We start from the raw sequence: 13,035 nt of genomic DNA, 5'->3' as shown, positions 1-13,035 counted from the left end.
CCCATCTTTAAAGATGCACAGAGTAAAGTCTCTGCTGCAAGGACGGACAGGCAATGACATTGTTACTGGATGTGAAATGGCTCTTGAACCCACAGGTCCTGGCTGATGAATGCAGAGAAAGAGTGGAAGTGGCTGGGCAGGTTGTCTCTTCTCTGTCTGTCTACCTTTCCACATGCATGCTATGCCACATCTATGCTTTGAGACCAAGAAAAAAGAAGGGGGGGGGGGTGTGGAAGGGAGGAGAGAGAAATATCCAGTAGTTGCAAGGAGAAGAGAAACAATAGGTGATTTTTTGAGTTGCTGTTTATCATAAGAGGCAGTTTAAAGCCAAAGCTTCATCCTGATTGCTCTGGTTTCCTCAGTTTACACTGAAGCAATATGTGGATCTTTACTGTGAAAAGATGTCTTCATTAGAAAAAGATTGTAATTCACTATCATTTTACTAATTACCTCACTTGTGGCTTTCAATGGTCTTCAAGTCCTCGTTTTCATCTTCTTACTAATTGTTGCCTGCAAACAGAATAAAGTTATACAGCTTACATAAGGATTCCCAGAGAGCATAAAGTTTGCTTTGCACCATAGATCCAAACCGGAATTACCTGCTTTCCTGTACCATTATTTGTCTTAAACAACAATAAAGAATGGAATGGAATATCTGAATACAGCAGTGATGTGAGAAAAGAACTATTTTTAACAATTTTTACTATGTAACAAACAGTTACACTTTTACTTCCCAGGTGTTTTCTGGAAAAATACCTTTGAATGCTTAAGATTCAATTTCATTTTTTCATATTAGGGTAAAATTATCTTCTTAGAGACAGTAGCTTCTGTATTACAAATGTGTTCATTTTTTGGTATTGCAAATTTATTTATTTTTTTTTAATATCTGACAATGGAAACATCTGTATTGGAGGTTTTTTCCAGTACTTGAAACAGCACTTGTTTTCTTGATAATACCTGGAAAACACAGCATGGTTGCAAGTGTTATTTGATCAGCAGTGTGTGTAGGCACTGTTGGGAACTGCTGGGTCTGTGTGGAGCTCCTTAATACGACCTCACTAAACTGCTCTATATAGGTCTCCTCATTACCATCTCTCTGAAAGCTTTTCTAGGACTGAATAAAGCCACAGTACTTTCCCATTTTCAGTCTGTCATTTTTTTCTGGACGTATCATCACTGGTAGTAATCTCATAATGGAAATGGGCTTTATTGCTCCATCTTAAGGTTTCATAACTAGCACAGGTCACATGCACGGACAGATACACAGACACACGGATACTGTGAACACCAGTGGAACTTTTTATAGCACTTTCCTTATGACAGTTTGTCTTTTCAGGATATATGGCAGTTGAAACAAATGGATATATTTGCAAACTTGAGTGTTTCTGAAGAAGATAAAAAAACCCAGAATAAACCAAGTATTTTCATTTGTTTCCTTGTTCTGGTTTCTCTCACTGTTTTGAGTGCTATTTGGGTCAAGAGACCCCTTCCACATCACAAGGGGTCTCCTTTCTAATTAGTTTGTGTCTTCTGTGGTTCACCAGTCTCCTAATATAACAATGAAAACATGAACCACTAATTTTCTTCCCTCTTAAGCTCTCTCCAACTTTCCTTTCTCCTCAAAGAGTCCAGGTTCTGTGTTTTTTTAAAAATACAGGCTTATTATGGTTTTCCATATTCTGGAAAATTCCAACTGCCTCTTACCAACACAGTTACCTTGACAGAGTTTTTGAAGATTCAACATCCATGGTCCAGAGCTGTTCTACTTTCTAAAGATATAGGCCCTGTGCACCTTGGACACTACATGTGGGTGAAGGCTTATTATTCAGTAAAGAATAGGGCTGACAGTGGTTTCAACATAAATTAAAAAAAAAAAACCACAAAAAAACCCCCAAAACTAAAACCCAAGCAAAATCATTCATTTATATGTTGTGCAAAATATCTTAAAATCCTTTAAGATACTTGTGAAGAAATAGTCTTTCCCTTCACAATCTAAAAGCACAAAACAAGAAATGGACTAAATTGAATGGCCTAAATATAAAATATCCCCCCTCCCTTTTTTTTTTTTAATAGGGGTATTTCCATTCCCCTCTAGAAACCTGATATACATTCTGATGACAGAGCATTATATTCATCACTTATGAATGTAAGATTTTATCCAAGATTCTTTTTCTGAGCTGCCTTTCTCTATAATTATTCAACTAATATAGTTCCTCAGAAAGAGAGAACAGATGGATTAAATAAGCAAGCTGATTGAAAGAAATGGATTACATAATAGAGTATAAATGAATATTTGACTTAAAAAATGAGAGTAATTTGCTTTCAAATTGCAGTGACTTTTTTTCATCAAAGGCAAGGAGAACTCTTAACATTTCATTTTTGAATGTGTTAGATGAAAAAAAAATCTACAACTGTTTTTTGCAGAACATGAGATCAAAATAATATAAATTAACCACGAGGTTAATTTTCAGTTAACAACTAAAACTGTGGAGTTATAGATTATTTAAACAAATGTGTATTCTAATATACACAATAGATATTTTTAAATTGTAAAGCACAGCTTGTGTACTGTTGTCTCATTATAAAACAATTACCAAAATATAACTTTCTACTGAATATTTGCAAAATATTTTATTAAAATTCAGTTTTATTGAACACTGTTGGTTTAATGAGCTTCTCAAAGTGTTACTGAAGTATGAAGGGTATGGAATCTGTTAAGGTTATGGCATAATTAAGGGATAGTGAACCCTTAAGTCTACTTGCTAATCTACAGGCTTTGTTAGGACGCAATTTAGTACATTAAGACTATTCAACTGAGAAACGCAGAATGAAAAAGCATCAGCAAACCCCCCATTGCAATAGATGAGCATCTATTTGTTTGATGTTCCTGACTAGGAGAATTTCCATGTGCGTAAGCTTATAATCAAGTGTTCACTGTCATGGGTCAGTGGCAGTTATCTGAAATGCAATGCCCTGCTTTTACTTTTCAAAAACATTGGAGCTATTGCACCAAATTATTCTTGGGGCTGATACTTCTGTACCTCAATCTTTTCCCAGAGCAAACTTAACAAATGTAAAGTCAGCTATTGAAGTATAAGTAAGTCTTTAATTTGTTTCAAAGAAGGAATAACTTTATAACAGGGTGCAAGAAGCTCTCAAAGAAGATTAAAATAATAAAGAAAAAATTCTTCCAAACAGAATTTCAGTGGGCCTCAGCAACAAAGTCCATAATTTTCATGCTTAATAGTCGTTTGTATTTAGAAAGAAAACAAGGTGTGATCTTTTGTTACCTGAAGGTTTCTTAGAGGTCTAACTCTCTGCCCATTATTGTCTGAGCTAACTCTTGCCTAGCACACATTTGGATCCAACAAGTGGGTGCTCTGACAGATCATAAAGCTGAATATCCTTAATCATCCTCTTTATGACAAAAAAAGAAAACAAAAACCCTAGTATGTGTGCAGAGAGAGAAGCTCAAATATAGCTGATTTTCATTTAGGTAGGTGGTTGCAACTCTTCATTCAACATTTCAGCTTTGGCATTTATCTTCTTGAGGCAGAAAAGGTGCATCTGGGGGTTCTGTGGATAAGTCAAGCATCTAAAGAAAGCATTGCAATACTTCTTTTATAAAATCCTAAAGGCTCTATTGAATATGGTACATTTACCTTTTTGTGCCAAACTGGTGATGAAACTCAAAGAGCAATCCTGGTTGGTGGTGGAAGAGAGGGAAGCAGGTGAAGAAGGCAAAAAACCAAAGAGGCTCAGGCAGCTCTATTGCTCAGCTGTCTTTGTCAGGTTGTCCTACCTGAACTGTTCTACCCTGCCTTGTCCTACCCCACTCATATCAACCTTCACTATTTCACAAGATTACTTCTTTTCTTTCTTGTCCATTCACAAAGTCACCACAATTGCCAGCCCTCTCCTCTGCGTCCTGATCCTTCCACACCCACCACAGAGTTTTGGTAACCAGGACCATCCAAACCCACAAAGACAATGTACTTCAAGAATTACTTTGCTCAATGGTATCCAGCGTTCCTTGTGGTTAAAAAGTGAAAATCTAAACCACTGAAAATACTAACGGTAATGAAAGCATCTGACAATGTTACAGTTAATTTGACACTGTGTTTCTTTTTCCAGGCTGTAGATTAACTAAAATAAATATGACTTTTATTGTCTTCTTCATGAACATGTACAACCCCCTATTGCAATGAGTTTTTAGTTTAGCTTTCATATAATTTTCAAACTTAGCAAAGCACTTATTTTTGAAATATTGCATAGTGTAAATTATGGTTTCTTATTTCCTATTATTGTCAGATGTAACCCATTTGCAAATATAGATTGATTAACTTCTAACATTAGTAGGTTGGAGAAGAGAAGGCTCGGGCAGGACCTCATCACTTTCTACAACTAACTGAAAGGATGGAACGATGAGGTGGCTGGTCTCTTCTCCCAAGTAACAAATGATAGGACAAGAGGTTACAGCCTCAGGTTGCACCAAGAGAGGTTTAGATTGGATATTAAGAAGAATTTCTTCACCAAAAGTGTAGTCAGGCAGTGGAGCTGCCTGGGCTGCCCAGGGCAGTGGTGGAATCGTCGATCTTGGAAGTGTTCAAAAACTGTGTAGATGAGGCCCTTACTGACATGGTTTAGTGGTGGTCTTGGTAGTCCTGGGGTAATGGTTGAACTCGATGATCTTAAAGGTCTTTTCCAACCTAGTTGATTCTATGGTTCCATAACTAGTTTAGTAAAAATGGTTATATGGCTATTCTCGGTAAACTACTATATTTTTTTCTAGAAATTTCTCAATTAAAGAAATTTATATATTTTTTTTCCAGGCTCACAGGGTCTTGAATTATGTTTTCCTGGAAAGGCAAGACAGATACAGGTAGAATTTTGTGATTGTTTCATGAAACTATAATCTTACATATCTCTGTACCAATAGTTTATCGCTACTTCACTAATACTGAAATTTCCACTGGTGTAGAGATGCATCACTAAGTGTATGGAGAACTTAACGTGTTTTCACCCAGTTTAGAAGCCTAATTACTGGCAGTAAATTAATACAGCCTTATTATTAGAAAACCAGCAAAAAATCTGTTTCATATTTTGCCTATGAACTCAGTCATAATAGAAGAGACATAGTTGGAGGTGTTGACCTGTGAACAAAGAATGCATTTTAAAATAAATCACTTCTAAATTATAAGAAAAGTCCAGTCTTTTCTGATAAATCCTTTTTCCCCTATGAAGTTATAGTGCACTATCTACCAGAGAAAAAACAAACAAACAAACAAACAAAAAAAAAACCAAACAAAAAACCCCATCCGAAACCCCCTAAAAATTGCATTTTCTGTTACATATTTATGAGGAAAAAGCACTTCCATGTACTTCTACTTTCATATACTGTTATACCTCTTGACTTCATTATGATCAGAATTTCATACAGCATGTTTTATAATACTCAGTTCTGCAGTTTGTGTTTCAAAGCTTTGTGTCTCACATTACTTCCAAAGTCTCAACATTGTTTTACACATGCAAAAGGTTCCACTAGATATTGTGCTGAGATTTTTTTTTTTTTTACGATCTTAAAATCATTAATATTATTCCACTATATAGTTTATTTTTTTCTTCCCCAGACGTGGCTCAGAATACTTGGCTAGAAATTAGAGATCACTAAACTTCAGTGTCAAACTGTCAGTCATATTTTATAATTACTAAGAAATGTACTGAGCTAAATGTGAAATAATTGCTGATTTTACGGGTTTGGACACAAATCAATTCCATGATCAAAACAAGCTATTTCTTTTAGAGGTATCAATGTAGTATTAATCTCAAAAAAAAAAAAAAAAAAAAAATGCACATTCACCAAATGTTTCTGAAACAGCCAGTAATACTTTTGGAAAAATCATTGTTTTGAAAAGATTTTTAAAGAAACTGGTTAAACGCTTGGTATTATTTTTCTTGAAATTATTGCTTAATGCATGCTGAACTATCGTAACATCTCAGTTACATTAGGAGTGGGATGGTGAAGTGGTAAATATTTTAAATAGCTTTTAATATTATTTTCAAACCAATTTTCATTTTCCTATTATTGACAGATATTTATTCTGATATCTTGCTATGCAAATTCTGTATAATATACTACAGAAATTGTATGCTTAAGTTGCATAAGGAAAGCCTATAGATAGAAAGAGGTGTGTGGGAAATAATATTTTCTTTCATGTTATGATACGTTTACATATTATTGATATTACTATATTTGTTTACTCCCGGTATTGACTTTACTTTTATGTGACTGCACAAAGACTTCTCTCTTTTCCTCTGAAAATATTGGTGATTTCTTATTTTATTTTAAAATAATAATACCATTTATAAAGACCATAACACTTCTTTTATCAGTTGGATTCAGGTGATAGCAAAGACAAAATCAGAGAAGTTTGTTCTCTACAGGCTGTCCTTAACTACAAGAAATAAATGTAAGTTTTTCACAACAATGAATCAGAAAGGTGACAAAAGTCTTTGCTTTCTAGATCCACAAAACTAGCATGAATACCATGAAAAAGATCTCACTGGCATTGGTCAAGTGTTCTGAAAAGATAACAATTTTTTAAAGAAGTAACAACAATTAATTACAGTTATATGTCTCAGACAATATTTCTAGCTATCAAGTTTTAGCAAAACCTCAAAAACATATACCTAAAACATGAAGAGAAACTGTCAAATTATACAAATCTAATCTATGGATTCATATTTTTTTACTTCATAATTCTCTAGCCATATTCAAGGTTGTACAGTTTCTTCTGAGAAGCAGTCTACTGTGGCAGGGGGGTTGCAACTAGGTGATCTCTAAGGTCCCTTCCAACCCAAACCATTCTAAGTTTCTATGATTCTAAAATCTGTTATTTTTAATATGTCAAGGATATATTCTGCTACTGAATAATTTTTGCAATACTAATTTAAATCAGTGGATTTCCAGTGTCAAAAAAACTTACTGGGTGCTGCTGACATGACTGGGACAGTGTCCACTGTATTCACAAAAATCTATCAAGGGAGAGACAAACATGAAACTGCATTTGCACAGCATTAGAACGTAGAAACCTCAGCCACGACAGTGGCCCTGTGTCTGGTTACTGACTAAACTCACAACAAATGACAATCCTCATTTAAGAGCACAGCAAACACCAGCTCTGTGCAACATATAGGATAAATGGTTGCCTGATGTTTTTCTAATAAATGACCAGATGTTTCACTGAGCATCAGTGACATTTCATTTTCTAATTGTAGTGAAGACGTGCAGCTTCTAATTCAGTAGTTGCACTCTGTAGTGATCCTGACCAGAAAAGCTGTGTGCACTGAGGAATCAGCGATCCACCCAACAGTTAATCCAAGTATGCTCAGGCCTGTACAAAGCTGTGCTGCGCATACAGCTTGGTTTTAAGGCTGTTTTGTGCTGCCCAAATTCCTTGGCTGTGGAACAAACTCAGCCAAGTCATGTTGCTGAGTTGCAGTCGTCCAGATCCCTGTTTTATTTCTTTCATGCTACAAATTTTTTCTGATAGTATTTTTTCTTTTTAATTCTAGGCCTGAGATCTGCCCGCTTTTTAATAGTCTGGCCTCTGCCTGTCACGCTCACTGTCTTTTCTTGACCTTTTCTTTCTCCATTCTGCAGAATTTCTTACAGCTCTTTCTTATCATCTTTTTCAGAAGTTTAAGCCTTGTCTGCACAGACATACTCCATGGAAACCAGGCCTTAGGCTCAGAGAGCCAGACCCCTGGGATGAGTGGGACAGGGAAAGGGATGTGGCAGATTGTGGCTGGGAAGCATCTCTATAGTCAGGACAGTGCCATGTCCCTGGGGAATGTCTTATGGGGCTTGCAGCCAGCAGAAACCCTTGCCCTCCTCCTTTTCTCCCACCAGTCAGCAAGATGGTAAACCAGTACTTTGTCAGCAAGATTGGATAATAAAGTGTCTGACAGAAAGTTGTCTTGGACAAAGAAAATGACAGGATTAATCAGTGATACTTTATGGGTCAGCAGTCAGACAAACCTTGAGCCATTTTCCAGATGAAACCAGGAACTACTAATTGTTGCGGGTTTTTTTTTCTTTTATTTTTTCCAAGAAGAATGTCATAAAATGTGCAAGAGCAACAAGTTATTGTATTTTTCTTAAGCAGTGTTCTCCACACATTGAGTGGAGACAGGCAGGAGCATTGGCAGCAGCCAGTCCCCAGCACTAGAGAAAAAAGAAAGGACACTGTCATTCTAACTTCTCCTTTTAGACTGAAGATTTTCTTCTTCCTCTGTTTTTCTGCCAAACAGTATAGTCTTTTACCTGGATTTTCAAAACATATGCATGCAGCAAAGCTTTTATCAAAAAAAATCAAAATACTAATTTTAAAACCAGGCATTACGGCAAACAGATTTGCAACTAGGTAAGAGCTGCTTCATCAGGTCTTATACAAGTGAAGGGATATTAGTTCTAATCAAACACTCAGAGGGCTTAGAGGCTGTTCAGTAAAATCAAAATAACATAAACACAGAACTGAAGTTTCTGTTGCTCCTGTTGTGATGTCAGATTTATTTCAGCCCTTAATAATGTAAGTTCCTGAATACTAACCTTGCGAGTTTATTACTATTTTCTGATTATTTTTTAATAGGTTGATCTACAAGTTAAACTGTTTAGCAGTTTCTATGTTTCTCAGTAAAATTGTTCCTGAAAACTACTTTTTATATTATATTTGACCATGGTTTATAAACAAGAAAAGTTAAATAGGAAGATATGGTAATTTTTATTAGACCACCCGAAGTGACTGGAGAAAAAAACCCAGTTGCTCAAGTTCTCTTCCATGTCAAAAATATTGTTTTATGTTTATCTCTCCAGAAAGATCAGTTTGTCATAGAAAAGATATTACCTTCAGCTACAGACTTTGTTTTGGTTTATCCTTTGATCTATCTTTGCCACAAAATGTTTTATTATCTTTAACTCTGTTTTATTCTGGCTGTCTGCATGTTAACTCATCAGCAGAGATCTAGTATATGATACTATCAATAAATGCATATGGACTATACTTTTAAAATTATCCTTGGAAGGGTGATATCTTTGAAGCAATATTCTCAAATGGTATGGAGTTATTTGCTCATATTCATAAGGACTCCTAGTTTTGTTCTCATACCAAACCTTCTACAAAAGAAAAAAAGTTTGTCTTCAAGTCAATCTTCCTAAGAACATAAGTACTTCTGAGACATAAGAGTGGACACAAGCACTATGAAAAGATAGAAACAACACATCATGGGAGAACTGGATGCTTAATATATTTTTATAGAAACAACTTTTTCCTGTGTTCTAAGAGTATTTTCCACCACATTATATTACAATATGTCTCACGTCTTTGGGAGATAAGAAAATATTGTAACCTCATTACATTAGCCCAGGCAGCTAAACCAAAAAGAAGCTAAATAACTCCCAAAATCACAGACATCTCTGGCAAAGTGAATATCTATTATTGGCTGTTCATGCCTATCTATAAAGTACAAAATGAACCTTCCATTCTGGTGCAAATAGTCTCAAAGGGAAGAAGTCATTCTGCAGAAAGTTTGGTAGGCGGATTTTTGAGTGGTTGGGTTGTTTTTTTTTAATTTTATTTATTACATGGTCCTTTCAGTTTTTTATTTTCCATCTTTTTCTCACCTGTAAAACAATTATATGCCTTTCCCCTTTCTGACTATTCCAATAATGTACTCTTCCCTCTTCATCACTATGCCACTCTTTTTCTTTTAACATTAGTTTTTAAATATTATTGTTGTTACATAATGACTACTCTTAAAATAGTAATTGCTCTATTTGCTTTGAAGTATTATACATGTTTTCTTCTTTATTTTCCTTTTTTGCTATAGAATACTATCCATTCAGTAAGTTTCTTGTCTGTATGCAAATTGGAACAGGAGCATATATATTTCAAATATTGCAGTTCTTAATGTATTATATACTGGTTTCTTCCCATGCTCATTATTTTATAGAAGGACTGTGTCAAGAAGCATATATATACATATATATCTTTTGTAACCTTAAAAATTAGAATAGTTTTTAAAATAGACAAATTCTATAAAGTTATCTTGGTCATAACCAGTAAATTCAGGAGAGTTTCACTGAAAAGGCTTCTGAATACTCTGCTTAACATTAAATAATTCAGGCACAACAGACTGAATCATTGCTTCTCGTTTGCAAGCTTGTCTAACATCATGGCTGCAATTCTTTTGTCTGTGTACTCTAAGCACTATTTCTTTGATCACCAGTATTTCATCATGCCAGCTTCCTTTTTCAGGATCACTGTTCATCTCACTCTATGTTTTTGGTTCCCTTATTTTCCATCACATGGGCAAGTGTAGTATCTGTGATGGCTGGTACAAAGAGGCTGTATTTTCCAGCAGGTATTTTTGCTCAGGAGGATCTTTCTCAGCTCTGACACTGCTTTGCTCCAAGTCTTTGAGCAAGTAATTTTATCCATGTTTCCCAATCCCACTTTGTTCTGATTTCTCAACTATATTTGTGTCTGGGAAAGATATTTGTCTCTTATAATCTGTGATGTGGATATACCAATCACAAATAGGTTGTCTGATGCTCTAATTCCAGTATCAAAAAAAACCTCAACATTATTCAGAATGCAATGCCAAAGCGTCCCATTCTTCTAGTACCAATCCCTGTTAATCACAGTTCAAAAGCAAAAGTACAATATTAAGAAGGAAAATGTTACCTTAACATTGCTTTCTTTAAGTGCGTATTTTGCTGTCACCTGGTGGGTTTTTTTCATTTATATGTTACGTAGGTTTAGTCCCATAAAGTTGTTGTTTCAGAATTAAAACGGAAACAAATCTATATAGGTTGAAATATAAAAACTTTTACTACAAGAAACTTATTCATAAAGCAAACTGTGCTACCATATATCAAGGGTTGTATATTGTTTGGAGATTTCTTTTTCCAAATTCTCTCATTCACTGTAAAATAAAATTTTCCAATTTTTTTTCTCCTTAGCTTAAATTTTTTTTCCCTCCATACCTCATCTTTTGATTGTTGTGTTTGAACAATCTCAACTGTTGGGAGACCATTCCTTATTAGCATTTTGAGACTTTCCTGTAGGATTAATAGAACTCTGTTATTTTGATGTTTCAAGCTGAATTTATGTCTTTAAAGCAAGTTGACCTGTTGTAGGTTTGTAAGTCTGCTCCTTTTGTTTTATCTATTTCTTTTACCTCTGAGGACATTAACCCTCCGCTAAAGCTTAAAAAAAAAAACCAATCTCTTTAATTATGGAGCTTGTAGTTACTGCAACATATTTCATATGATTGAAAATGAGTTGAAGGAGGCTTTAAGGCTGTCTAGCAACACTGGTCAATTGACAGTTGACAAACTACCTTGGAGTCCCCTGTGCCAGGCTGTATTTTGTTACACTTACTGGTAAAGTTCAAGTTTCAGAATAGAATGAGAAGAAACCATTTTTTTAACAGCTCCACTGTCAATTACTTCTTCATGGAAAGAAGTAAGAGAGGAGTTTTCTTTGCTTTCCAGTACACAGGTCAGCTGCTTGTTCCTAAAAGCTATTGCTGTTATCAGGACTATAGTTCGAGTTATTTAGTTTTCAGTATGCATGTAAAATTAAGTACTTGTGTGCTTACAAAGTGAGGTCATGAGTCAAGGAGCTAAGTCCCTAGGAGTGATCTAAGTAATGCTGTTTCAAAATTTTGATTAACTAAGGAGGCAGCACCTCATTGCTTTTTACAGGTTCACTCAGAGAGTGATGGATTTTGTTTGTTCTAATAACTCACGGGGTGATTTTAAATCAGACTCCTGTGGTGTCTTTATTCAGTGCAAGTTAACCTAGTAACACAAGATATTGAAATTGAGTGTATGATACAAACCATTCCTGGTAAAAAATGATGTGAAGGAATTCAACACCTCTAAGATTTTAAATAATTATGAGAACTCCTCCAAAGGTGATCTCTCATACGCACAAACCCCTTCCATTTCTGGTTGGTTACTCAATAGAAAAGAGACTTGAGTTAAAATAGATTTCAAAATGGGAATATAGTACATCACCAGTAAAAATTCCTGATTTTCTCTTCCTTTTCTCTTTACTTGTGAGTCAACAGTTGTGTGTCTGAAGGGAAATAAGAGCATGACTATTTAATAACTGTTCTGAAACACAAATGGGACCTGAAGATTTCTATTTTTACCAAGCTAAAGAAAGAAAATGTATCAGGTATACTGTATGTGCAATCTCCACTGAAATGAGCCTATAATGGATCCTAACTATAAACTCTGAATATGCCTAATGGAGGCAATAGTTTGAATCTTAAATAATAAAACAAAGAGTTCTTCACTTCTCTTTAATCCCCTCTGGGAAGCCCAGTTAATTAAAGCTGTTTATTACAACTTGATCAAAAAGCCTAAATTCTATGTGTCCTACATCTAGCTACTACAATATTCTCTGTCATTGAACCCTCACGAGACCCTGAAGATTTTGACTTGGTAATGCAGCCATCAAAGAGATAGAGTAACTCACTCTTTAGTCAAAGCTGTTTGTTTCAAGGTGCAGTGCAAAACATGCTCTAGGCTTTCCAAGGCTGAAGTCGATTTCCTCCTTAACTTTAATTCAAAAAACCTCCTTGTCATACTTAATTTAGCATTTGAATCAAATTAATTATTTTGTAACAAGACTGGTGTGGAGGATGTAAATTTCTTATTTAGCATGGAACATTAATTGATGCAGTGGAATGCTCTCATTGGGCAGCTGCTGTTATTATATATATGTTCCAAATAGGTAAATAAATGTAGTTCACATAGCTACACACATGCACACGCACATTCACGAAACATCAAGACAAAGCAGTGAATTAAAGAGGAGAATTCACAAATCAAATAGAAATGGAAAAATGAGTATTTACAGCTTCATTTCTATGTTTATTATGAGAAGAAAATTATTGCACTAAGGCAGTTTTACTATCTCTACCTTATTCAAAGAGAAGTGTGATTTCTGATTAATATTT

This window comes from Strigops habroptila, chromosome 2, assembly GCF_004027225.2.
Source record: "Strigops habroptila isolate Jane chromosome 2, bStrHab1.2.pri, whole genome shotgun sequence".
In the NCBI taxonomy this organism is placed as follows: Eukaryota; Metazoa; Chordata; class Aves; order Psittaciformes; family Psittacidae; genus Strigops; species Strigops habroptila.
This window is presented reverse-complemented; position numbering follows the sequence as displayed.